The sequence below is a fragment of the Colobus angolensis genome, unplaced genomic scaffold (genome assembly GCF_000951035.1).
Source record: "Colobus angolensis palliatus isolate OR3802 unplaced genomic scaffold, Cang.pa_1.0 Scaffold2, whole genome shotgun sequence".
NCBI lineage: Eukaryota > Metazoa > Chordata > Mammalia > Primates > Cercopithecidae > Colobus > Colobus angolensis.
This window is the reverse complement of record NW_012115154.1, coordinates 19077939-19088574: the sequence shown is the minus strand read 5'-3', so window position 1 is coordinate 19088574 and position 10636 is coordinate 19077939. Positions and strand designations below refer to the sequence as shown.

Here is a 10636-nt window from a genome sequence, read left to right as displayed (position 1 = left end):
CACCCAGGCTGAAGTGCAGTGGTGCAATCTTGGCTCACTGCAACCTCTGCCTCCCAGGTTCAAGCAATTCTCCTGCCTCAGCTTCTGGAGTAGCTAGGACTGGAGGCACACGCCACCATGCCTGGCTAATTTTCATATTTTTTGTAGAGACAGGGTTTCATCATGCTGGCCAGGCTGATCTTGAACTCCTGACCTCAAGTGATCCGCCCGCCTCGGCCTTCTAAAGTGCTAGGATTATAGGAGTGAGCCACCACGCTCGGCCCCATTTGTTATCTTATAGTCTATAAATTAGAGCTATTCTTCAGCACCATAGCCACTGGCCTGGTGTGGCCAGGGAGCACCGCAAACATGGCCAGTCCCATGCGGAGGTGCTGGGTGTCAATACCAAGTGGAGTGTGAAGACATGGTACGAATAGAAGAAGATAAAAATATCTTATTAATAGATATTTATATATTAATAGATTTCATGCTGAAATGAGAATATTTTTGATATGATTTGGATGTGTGTTTCCTCCAAATCTGATGTTTAAATGTGATCCCCAGTGTTAGATATGGGGCCTGGTGGGAGGGTGTGTCTGGGTCATGGGGCTGGGTCCCTCATGAGTGCTGTCTCCACTGTGGCTGTTTAAGAGTGTAGCACCCTCCCCATCGCTCCCATTCCTGCCATGTGACTTCCTATTCCTGCTTTGCCTTCTGCCACCGGTGAAAGCTCCCTGAGGCCTCCCCTGAAGCCTCCCCTGAAGCACAGCAGATGCTAGCACCACCTTCCTGCACAACCTGCTGAATGTCTGCCAATTAAATCTCTTTTCTTTTTTCTTTCTTTTTTTTTTTTTTTGAGACAGAGTCTCACTCTGTTGCCCAGGCTGGAGTCCAGTGGTGCAATCTCAGCTCACTGCAACCTCCGCCTTCTAGGTTCAAGTGAGTCTCCTGCCCCAGCCTCCTGAGTAGCTGGGATTACAGGTGCCCACCACAATACCTGGCTAATTTTTGTATTTTTTGTAGAGACAGGGTTTCACCATGTTGGCCAGGCTGATCTTGAACTCCTGCCTTCTTGTGTTCCGCCCGCCTCAGCTTCCCAAAGTGCTGGCATCACAGGTGTGAGCCACAGGGCCCGACCTAAACCTCTTTTCTTTACAAATTATCCAGCGTCAGGTATCTCTTTATAGCAACATAAGAACTGACTTATACAATTTTGAATATACTGGATTAAATAAAATATATTAAAATTAATCTCACTTTTAAAAAATCTTTTTAATATGGCTACTTGAAAATTGAAAATCAGGCCAGGCACGGTGGCTCACTTAGGCCTGTAATCCCAGCACTTTGGGAGGCCAATGTGGGCGGATCACTTGAGGTCAGGAGTTCGAGACCATCCTGGCCAACATGGTGAAACCCCATCTCTTAGCTAGGTATGGTGGAGCATGCCTGTAATCCCAGTTACTCAGGAGGCTGAGGCAAGAGAATCGCTTGAACTGGGGAGGCAGAGGTTGCAATGAGCTGCGATCACACCACTGCATTCCAGCATGGGCGACAGAGTGAGACTCCACCTCCAAAAAAAAAAAAAGAAAATTTAAAATCGGCCGGGCACGGTGGCTCACATCTGTAATCTCAATACTTTGGGAGGCTGAGGCAAGCAGGTCACTTGAACTCAAGAGTTCAAGACCAGCCTGGCCAACATGGTGAAACCCTGTCTCTACAAAAAATACAAAAATTAGCCAGGCATGTTAGCATGTGCCTGTAATCCCAGCTACTAAGGAGGCTGAGGCACGAGAATTGCTTGAACTGGGGAGGCAGAGGTTGCAGTGACCTGAGATCACACCACTGCACTCCAGCCTGGGCAACAAAGTGAGATTCTCTCTCATTTAAAAAAAAAAAGAAAGAAAAAGAAAATTTAAGTTCACACATGTGACTTGTCCATGTCTACTGCACAGTGCTGAATCAGAGAAATAAACAACAGGCAAAACATCGAAGATGACCCTGGGTGCTCGTGGTAATGTGCAGGCCCTGTGACAGCCCTGCCCCCTCAGGTCCCTGCCCCTGGGCCTGGATGAGCTAGACCGATGTACCCCACACTCTGCCACCTGGGCTCTCAGGCTCGGGTCCGGAAACGGTCATTCCCGTGATCTCATGCAGCCCTCACTTCACACACCCCTATGCAGGCAGTGATGACAGCCAAGCCTCTGAGATAAGTAATGAGACAGTTGCCACCCAGGGCGCACATCCTCAGGGCGGCTGCTGCTCTAAAAACTCTGCAGACGTTAACTGATTTGCTTCTCACACCCACACCATGAAATGGATGCCCATGTTTTACCAATGGCAAAGCTAAGACACAGAGGGGTTAAGGAACTCACCCAAGGTCACACAGCTCCCAAGTGGTAGGTCTGGGACTCAAATCTAGGCAGCCTGGTTCCAGAGCCCAGGTTCTTAACCTCTACTCTATTGAGGCCCTGAGAGAAGAAATGAAGGCCAGGCTTCATTCCACATCACCCAATATAGAACCATCCAGAACAATCTAGAAGCAATAATGGGGTGGCGGGGGGTGGTGGTGGAGGGTGCTGCTTCAGAGTGATGGACAGCCTCCAAAATGTCCCAACTCTTCTCCAACAAAGGCTCTGGGGCTTGCCTTTCTGTTTTTTTTGTTTTTTTTTTGTACAACTGTGATTGGACAAGACATTTAGAGCATCTTTAACCAAAACATCCTCCAGGCACAGAAGTGCCATCCACCAGTGCCTGGAAAAGCCCAGGCCCAGGAAGGGATGGGGATCCCAGCAGAAGCAGAGCAGAGATCCCTGGAGGGGTCTAGACTTTTCGGTCCTCCCTCTGCCCGTGACAGGCTTTGATCCCACTCCAGGCGCTAGGGTTTCAGGTTTGCAAGCCATCAAAACACCAAACTGAAAAGGCAAAAGGGAAGCTGCTGTAGGCAGGCACCCCTACAGTGGCAAGGAGGAGTTCTGGCAGAAAAAGGAACAGGCACAAAGCCCTAAGGCACAGCCATCTGGGGATATGGTATGGAGCAGGCACAGCCAGCCTCAACCTCCTGGGTGGCCCAGAGGATGGCACTGTCTGCTCAGCTCAGGGCACATTGAGGCCAAAGTACTGACTATGGGGCTCAGATAGTGCCTGACTTGCAGCAGACAGATAAATGTACATTGTAAAAAACCTACATTAAAAGAGATTAAAACAGTCTTCAACTCAATATTGGGAGGTGGAGGCAGGAGGATCACTTGAGGCCAAGAGTTTGAGACCAGCCTGGGCAACGCAGAACCTGCCTCTACAAGGCAATTTTAAAAATTATTAGTTAGATGTGCTGACACATGCCTGAGTCCCAGCTACTGAAGAGGCTGAGGTGGGAGGATTGCTTGAGCTTAGGAGTTTGAAGTTGCAGTGAGCTATGATCGCATCACTACACTCCAGCCTGGGTGACAGACCAATATTCTGAGGAAGGAAGGGAGGAAGGGAGGAAGAAAGAGATGGAGGGAAGGAGGAAGAAGAGAAGGGGGAGGGAGGGAGGGAGGGGAGGCCAGGCATGGTGGCTCACACCTGAAATGCCAGCACTTTGGGAAGTCAAGACGGGATGATCACTTGAGGCCAGGAGTTTACAACCAGCCTGGGCAGCATAATGAGACCCCATTTTTACAAAAAGAAAAAAGAGTAACAAACCAAGAGTAAAATGAAAAAAGGATATGTGGAGAATGAACAAAATGGAGATGACCCCCCAAAACTGTTTTAATACTGAATCTCACTAATAGTCAAAGTGAATCCAATAATGAAATAGCTAGTGATGAACTAGTAATCAAAGTCAAGCAAAGTAAAACAACGAGGGTCATTTAGTCTTTTCTTTTTCTTACGTATCAGATGGAAAAGGGGTGCCAGGGAAGTGAGGCAGGGAACTCCAGGCTGTCTCTATGCCTGGAAAGCAAATGGCCTCTCTGGAGGGCAGTGTGCCAGAGTGCCGCAAAAGTCCTAAAAATGTGCCGACCCCAGCGTCTGACCATTTTCTTCTGAAAATTTGACCAAAAGCAATAATGAGACAAGCGTACAAGGAGGTACATAATAAACAGCATTCCCTTACACAGGATACTCTGCCACCTTTCAGAATAATGCCTGATATTTCACCTGTGCTTATGATGCGCTAGGCACTGTTCTAAACACACCACAGAGGAGGTCTCAATCCTCAGCACTACCAAGCGGCGGAGGCGGTGGCAGCTTTGTCGTGACCCATCTCAGGTAAGGAAACGGAGGCACAGAAAATCTCACCTCTCCCCACAGGAGCCCTTCTGATTATCAGTTCCTGGAGGGCTCCAAGGTAGCGCATCTCAAAGTGCTGCAGGGACAGAGGCAGCCTCAGAACAGATCTTAGGGACCCCAGCTCAGGTCCTCATTTGACAGACAAGACCCCTGGCCAGGGAGCCAAGCCTGGCCCGTTCCAGATACTCACGCCAGGGTCACAGCTAGCCGCATAGACAACCAGAATGTGGCTCTCAGAAGATGCGCCTAGAGCAGACTTGCCCCAGCTCTCACAGCCAGTTAGTGGCAGAACAGGGACGGGAACCCAGGTATCCTGACTCCCAGTCTAGGAGCTGCCAAATACATAAATGAAAGCAGGAGCCTCCTTTTGTGAATCTCTGGCTCCCCTTCTCCCAGCAAAGCATTTTCCACAACAATCCCACGTTTGCTGCAAAAGCCTAGTAACATCAAATCCAGCAAAGAGTCGTTCATAGAAAAAAGACCAGAAGGATGCAGATCTGACCGCCCACCGCAGATCCCCCCAGGGGAGGGGAGGCTGGGCAGCCACCTTCCTGCTTCTACATTTGAATGGCTTTTAACAAGCATGTATTTACTTTCATCCCTTAAACACATTAAAATGAAATTTGAATTAAATATGCATTTGGGCACTGTGGTGGCTCATGCCTGTAATCCCAGCACCTTGGGAGGCCGAGGTGGAAAAATTGCTTGAGTCCAGGAGTTTAAAACCAGGCTGGACAACATAGCAAGACCCCATCTCTACAAAGAATGAAAAAATTAGCTGGGTGTGGTGGTGCATATCTGTAGTCTGCTACCTGGGAGACTGAGGTGGAGGATCGCTTGAGCCCAGGAATTTGAGGCTACAGTGAGCTAGGACTGCACCACTGTACTTCAGCCTGGACAACAGAGTGAGACCCTGTCTCCAAAAATATATATACACACACATATACATACATATTATATATATATATATATATGTTTCTTGAGCAAACATCTGCCTACTATATGCTACATCCATGCTACCCATGGGAGAGAGACGCCTCAGAGAGCTACCATTCAATTCAGTTGGGGACTGAAGACATCCAGAAGAAAATTATAGTGGGGAGCAGAAGAAAATTATAGTAGGGAGCAAGAGTCCTAGTTCACCCTAAAATTATATTCTAAAGGCTTCCAAGAGTTAAACTCTGGTCCGTTTGACTCTCATAAAGCTTCCTGTAGAAGCAGCTTTTAAGGGCTGATGTGGTGTGGCCACCAAAACTTATTCAGCCCATACATGCAAGGCAAACCACAGAGACCTGGAGTTGGAGAACCAGAGAAAATCCCTGCATCTTCCGCTCACTGCATGGCTTCAGGAAAGTTACTTAATCTAGGCTGTCTCATTTGTGAAATGAAAATGATACTTGCAAATCCAAAAAAGACCCTCCTCTGGGAAAATAAACTATGAGATGCAAAGTGTTGCAAAGCCTCATTCCAACCCCCAGCAGTGAGCCTGGCAGAGGGAAGTATATTCTTGGGTGGAACATGCACCACCCAGTCTCTGCACCCTCAAAGCAGGTGGCTGGGCTCACTCCGCCTCCTGACCTCAACTCCGTGGTCCAAAATGAGCTCCCTTACTGCTTGGCCTGTATGGTTTAAGTCAGCTAGGGGTCAGGAGGAAAGCATCTGATTAAACTAATTTCCAGTTACCTGAATATTAAAAAGAAACTAACACAACAGGTGGATGTTTAGGCAATGCCACACAGGGTCATGGGAGTTCTTATGGGGGTGTCTGTCTCCCCACAGCCTCAGCTTTCCCAGGCTACACCTGCTTTCCAAGAAGGGTACCTCGCTCCCTTTGCTTCTGGGCCAGGGATGCGCTGACAGCTGGTAGGGGGCTCACAAGCACAAATGAGTGGTGTGGACACTGGCGTGGCTCAAGCCTTCTTAAAGGTTTAAACCCTCGTGACGCCCATCTCCCGCAGAATGACGCACCAACTCCTGTGGTTTCTAGGAACACGGCAGGGTGGAAATAAATACTGGAGAAAGCATGAAATACTCCTTCACCAGGGTCCTGCCCACCTCACCCACCCATCTCCTACAACTCAACACCCGAGCTGCAGAGTCCAAATTGCCATTCCAAGAGCTACTCTATGTTCTCCTGCCTCTGTTATCTTAATCATCCTGGTTCCTCTATGTGGGAACCCTCCTGACCCCCAGGCCTGGCACACGTTTGATGAAAGAAATAAATGATACAGGAAGATAGCCAGGTGGCAGCACAGGGACAAGGACTGCTTCCTCTATGGGGTACCACTGCTGGGAAGAGCCAGAGCTGAGACCCTGGATTGAGCAGGATACCAGGGGTTCCCACGAGGCCATGCAGCCTGAGATCAGGCTGGACGGGTCTTCCCGCGCTGGCTTCTGACCCGGAAGAAAGTGATGAGGTTTCCCAAGTCTCTGACCTTTGCCCTGCCCTGGTGTTCTGAAAATCTCGGTCTTCTTCTGTACTCCCAGTACCTCTCTGGCACCTCCTACAGGCTGAGTCGGTCTCTCCAGGTGCACTTCTGGCCCCTTCTCTCCCCTCCTCTCCTTTGATTGTCTGCTTTTCACTGTGCTAGATGCAACTGGGCCACACAGTAGGAGCTAAATGAATGTATCTGGAACAAATGAAGCTTTCCCTGGCTACTAGCACCCACATGGTTATGCTCTTTTTCAGAATTCCTAGAACTCTTGTGAGCAACGTCCTACATAAGCAACCAGGCCCCTATGAGACACTCAGTCCCTAAACCAACAAATTGCCAGAGGGGCCCCGGCTGGCTCCAGATGCATGTCCCTGGCACCCATCCCAGACCTCCCTAGTCCTTGTCTTTGAAGGCAACCTCAGCAGTGTGTGGTGCAGCAGGGCCCACAGGGGAATGCAGGGCCCGGCCAGGGAGTGCCCACCCAGGAACAGTAAGGAAAGCTCAAGAGAGCGCCCTGGCACAAACACGGGGATCATCGCCAGTCCTCCAGGATCAAGTCACATGACAAAAAAACAGACACAAACACTAAAACCCCAGGTGTGCCTAAGGGCTGAGGGCTGCGGGCTGCCAGGGCGTGTGCCGTCTTTTTTTTTTTTTTCTTTTGAGATAGAGTCTCACTCTGTTGCCCAGGCTGGAGTGCAGTGGTGCGATCTCCACTCACTGCAAGCTCCGCCTCCCAGGTTCACGCCATTCTCCTGCCTCAGCCTTCCAAGTAGCTGAGATTACAGGATCCCGCCACCACGCCCAGCTAATTTTTTGTATTTTTAGTAGAGACAGGGTTTCATTGTGTTAGGTCAGGATGGTCTCGATCTCCTGACCTCGTGATCCGCCCACCTCGGCCTCCCAAAATGTTTGGATTACAGGCGTGAGCCACCGCGCCCTGCCATGTGCACCATCTTACTCTCCATCTGAGCTGCCACCCAACTGCGGCCACAGCTGTGGCCCCTTCTCTGTCTAGCTGAGGCTTGACCCAAACAAGAAACCACCACATCTCTTTACCTTAGTCCCTTTAGGATATCACCAAGCCCACAGCCCAGGGCAAGCAATCTGTGAACTGAATGAAAGTGAGTGGGGTAAGGGTTTAAGTGAGAACGCTCTGGTGGCCAGGCCAGGCTGGCTGGAATGCTCAAAGTAACTGTTTGAAAAAAAAAAAAAGCCCTAGGGGGAAAACAATGGAGAAACTTGAGCAAGTCACCCAGTTGACAAAGCCCAGCTCCGGCACACACGATAGTAGCCATATGGCACACACACACCTAATAGTCAGGTCCACCTCTACTTCCAGGCGGGAGCCCCTCCGGAACTGCCAGAGGGGACCCCAGCCCCTGCTCCTCCTCTGTGCGAGGCCCTCACCTGCACACACCGACTGAGACCAGCAGACCTTCCCAGGACCTGCTGGATTCCGGGCTGCTTCTCCCAACAGCTTCTCGGGGCTCCTGGCTAGCTTGGTCCAACTTCCTGTGCTCCACATGCCCAGTGTCCCCATTTGGACTGAGGCCCTGGTTCTCCTGCATCCTTCTTTCTAGGACTCAGCCAGGAAACCCAAGCTGTCAGGGAGCGCTCACTGTAGGTGAGTGCCAAGCAGGAAGCGGGCTCCTGTTGAAGGCCCAGACTCTCTCTGGCTGTACCCGCTTGGCTCCCTTCCTTCTCTGAGCCTCAGTTTCCCCACTAGTGAGGTGAAGGTGGCTCAGAGGTTCTGCACATAGTGAGCCCTCCAGCTCTCCCTCCCAGCTGAAGGCTGTACTTCTTCCACTCCCTCAGCCCAAGTAATGGGCAGGTTTCCTCTTTCCTTGGCCTCTGGTGGGAAAGGAACTTTTCAAAATGGTCTCCCTCCCCTCAAATCCTGTCCTGAAACACAGGAAAGCCAAACATCCCCTGCTTCCTCCTGCCCTGGACACAGGGTCAGAAGTGACTGTGAGTGGCAGAGAGACTACAGGAGGCCCAAGTGCCCATTGCACTTCCTCAGAGCCAAATGGATCCTGACCGCAGGTCCCATGCCACCTTCAGAGCTGGGGCAAACAAAACCTTCCCCGAAGTCTAAACAGTGGAGGAGGCTTTGTTATACACTCGGAACATGCCGCCCCTTTCCACGGAGAGGCTTACCCCCAGGAAACATAGGAGCCGGCTCCCAGCTGACACTGTGTTTATGTAACAGCCAAGGTCTGTTCGACCCTGGGGCTGGGGGTGGAGGGCTCAGTCTCAGTCCAGCCTCAGACTGTGCTCGGAAACGCCCAGGGAGTCTGCGCCTCTCCCTCCTTGCAGAAAGAAGGTGGGGACGCGGCTTCGCAGGACAGAAGCAATATGGTTTGGCAGATGGAGAGGAGTTCTATCGCAGGAAGGATATAGGGCAGAAATTGAAGAAGGAGTGTTTTTTTTTTCTTTTGAAGACTGTCTACAGCAGAAAAGTGGGAACGCAAGAGAGGTGAGGTGGATAAAGATGACGGTGCCAGGAGAGGCTGGGCAGGGGGGAGGGCGGGAGAGCAGGGCAGCAGGGCCCAGGAGTGGGAACAGCAGGGCTGAGAGCGGATGTGTGAGCCGAAGCTGGGTCGGTCTGGTGACAATGAGACACCGGCTCCCAGGATTTCACAAGGGTGAGGCCGAGCTTCCAGGTCTAGTAGATGGAACCATGGGGTATTTCCAAACCACAATGGAGAAGTTGGTCAGGGGAGGGCTCTAGGAGGGGAAATTCTGCCTGTTGTGTTAAATTTAAGACGAGGCAAAAAACTCAAGGGCGCCCCAGGAATCACAGCCTTCACATCACAAAAGATGCTCAACCAGAGGCTCCCCTGAGCTGGGGAGGAGGGGTCGCTGCTCATCAAGCTGGAGCCCCGGGGAGCCCGGAAACCTGTCCCTGCTCTGGGAAAAGCTCGGAAGCAGATGTGCCCCCACCCTCCTGTGGCCAGCCCACGAGGCTTGTCGCCCTCCAGAAGGAGCTGGGGGAAGGTAAGCTTGGAGCAAATCAGGAATGTCTTTACTTCCTCCAAGGACAGTGAAGCTGCAGCAACGATGTCTCTCCCGCCTCCACCCTCTTCAGATCTAAGAGGAAAAATTGGTCATCTTCTCTCTTTGGGGCCCAGGGCTCGCACAAATGCCATCTCCTACTCCCCAGCTACAGCGGTGATTCAGGCCATTTACTCAGATCCACGTTAATGAGATTTTTCTGTCACCTAATTAGTTCACAGAGAACTCAGCCTTGAGAGGAAAGAAATAAGAACCGGTTGGGAAAAGGCAGAAGGAAGTCAGACTGTCATGTCACAACAAAAGATAGGACCCAGCACTACATGGGGTCCCCCCAGACCCAATACTCCTTCCTCAGCTATGGGGGCCTCTGAAAGTAGAAAGGGAGGTGTTCAGGTGCACCACCCCTCAGAACCTCAGGCAAGCAGATGAAGCTGTGAGTGGGGCCCTAACCTTAAGGCCCAAGTCAGGAACAGGCCCCTGCCCACAACTCCATGTTATCACAAAAGGCCTTGGCTCTCGCTTCATTTCCACGGAGGCCAAACCCACCACCTGCCGGTGGGCGTCCCCTTTCAAACAGAGCTGGGGGAGGAAGCAGATGGCCCAGGGCGAGGCCCATCTGTCCATGCCCGCTCGAAGGTCACCATGCCACTGGGGTGCCTGCGGGTGCCGCCAGCACCCACCACACCAGGGCTTGCGAGCTATCTACCAGCAGCATGCCCCCACTTCCAGTGCCCTCAGTGGTCGAAAGTCCAGGGCCTAAGGGCCCAGAGAAAAAAGCGTTAGGCAGAGCAGTGGCCGAGGGTTTCCGGTCCCCGACTCCGGGTGCGGTGTCCCTGGAGGTCAGTCAGCGCCCGGCTGCCTCCAGACCAAGGAGCCGCGGGTCCCCGGCGCGCTCACGACCCGGCCAAGGCGCGGATGGACCTGCCGACGCCTCC

General features: G+C 51.6%; 1 protein-coding gene across 2 annotated transcripts in view; it reads right to left on the bottom strand.

Moving 5' to 3' along the window:
* AGAP3 (ArfGAP with GTPase domain, ankyrin repeat and PH domain 3) overlaps window positions 1-10636 on the bottom strand; it is a 59258-nt gene that overhangs the window by 47189 nt on the left and 1433 nt on the right. The window lies entirely within an intron of this gene.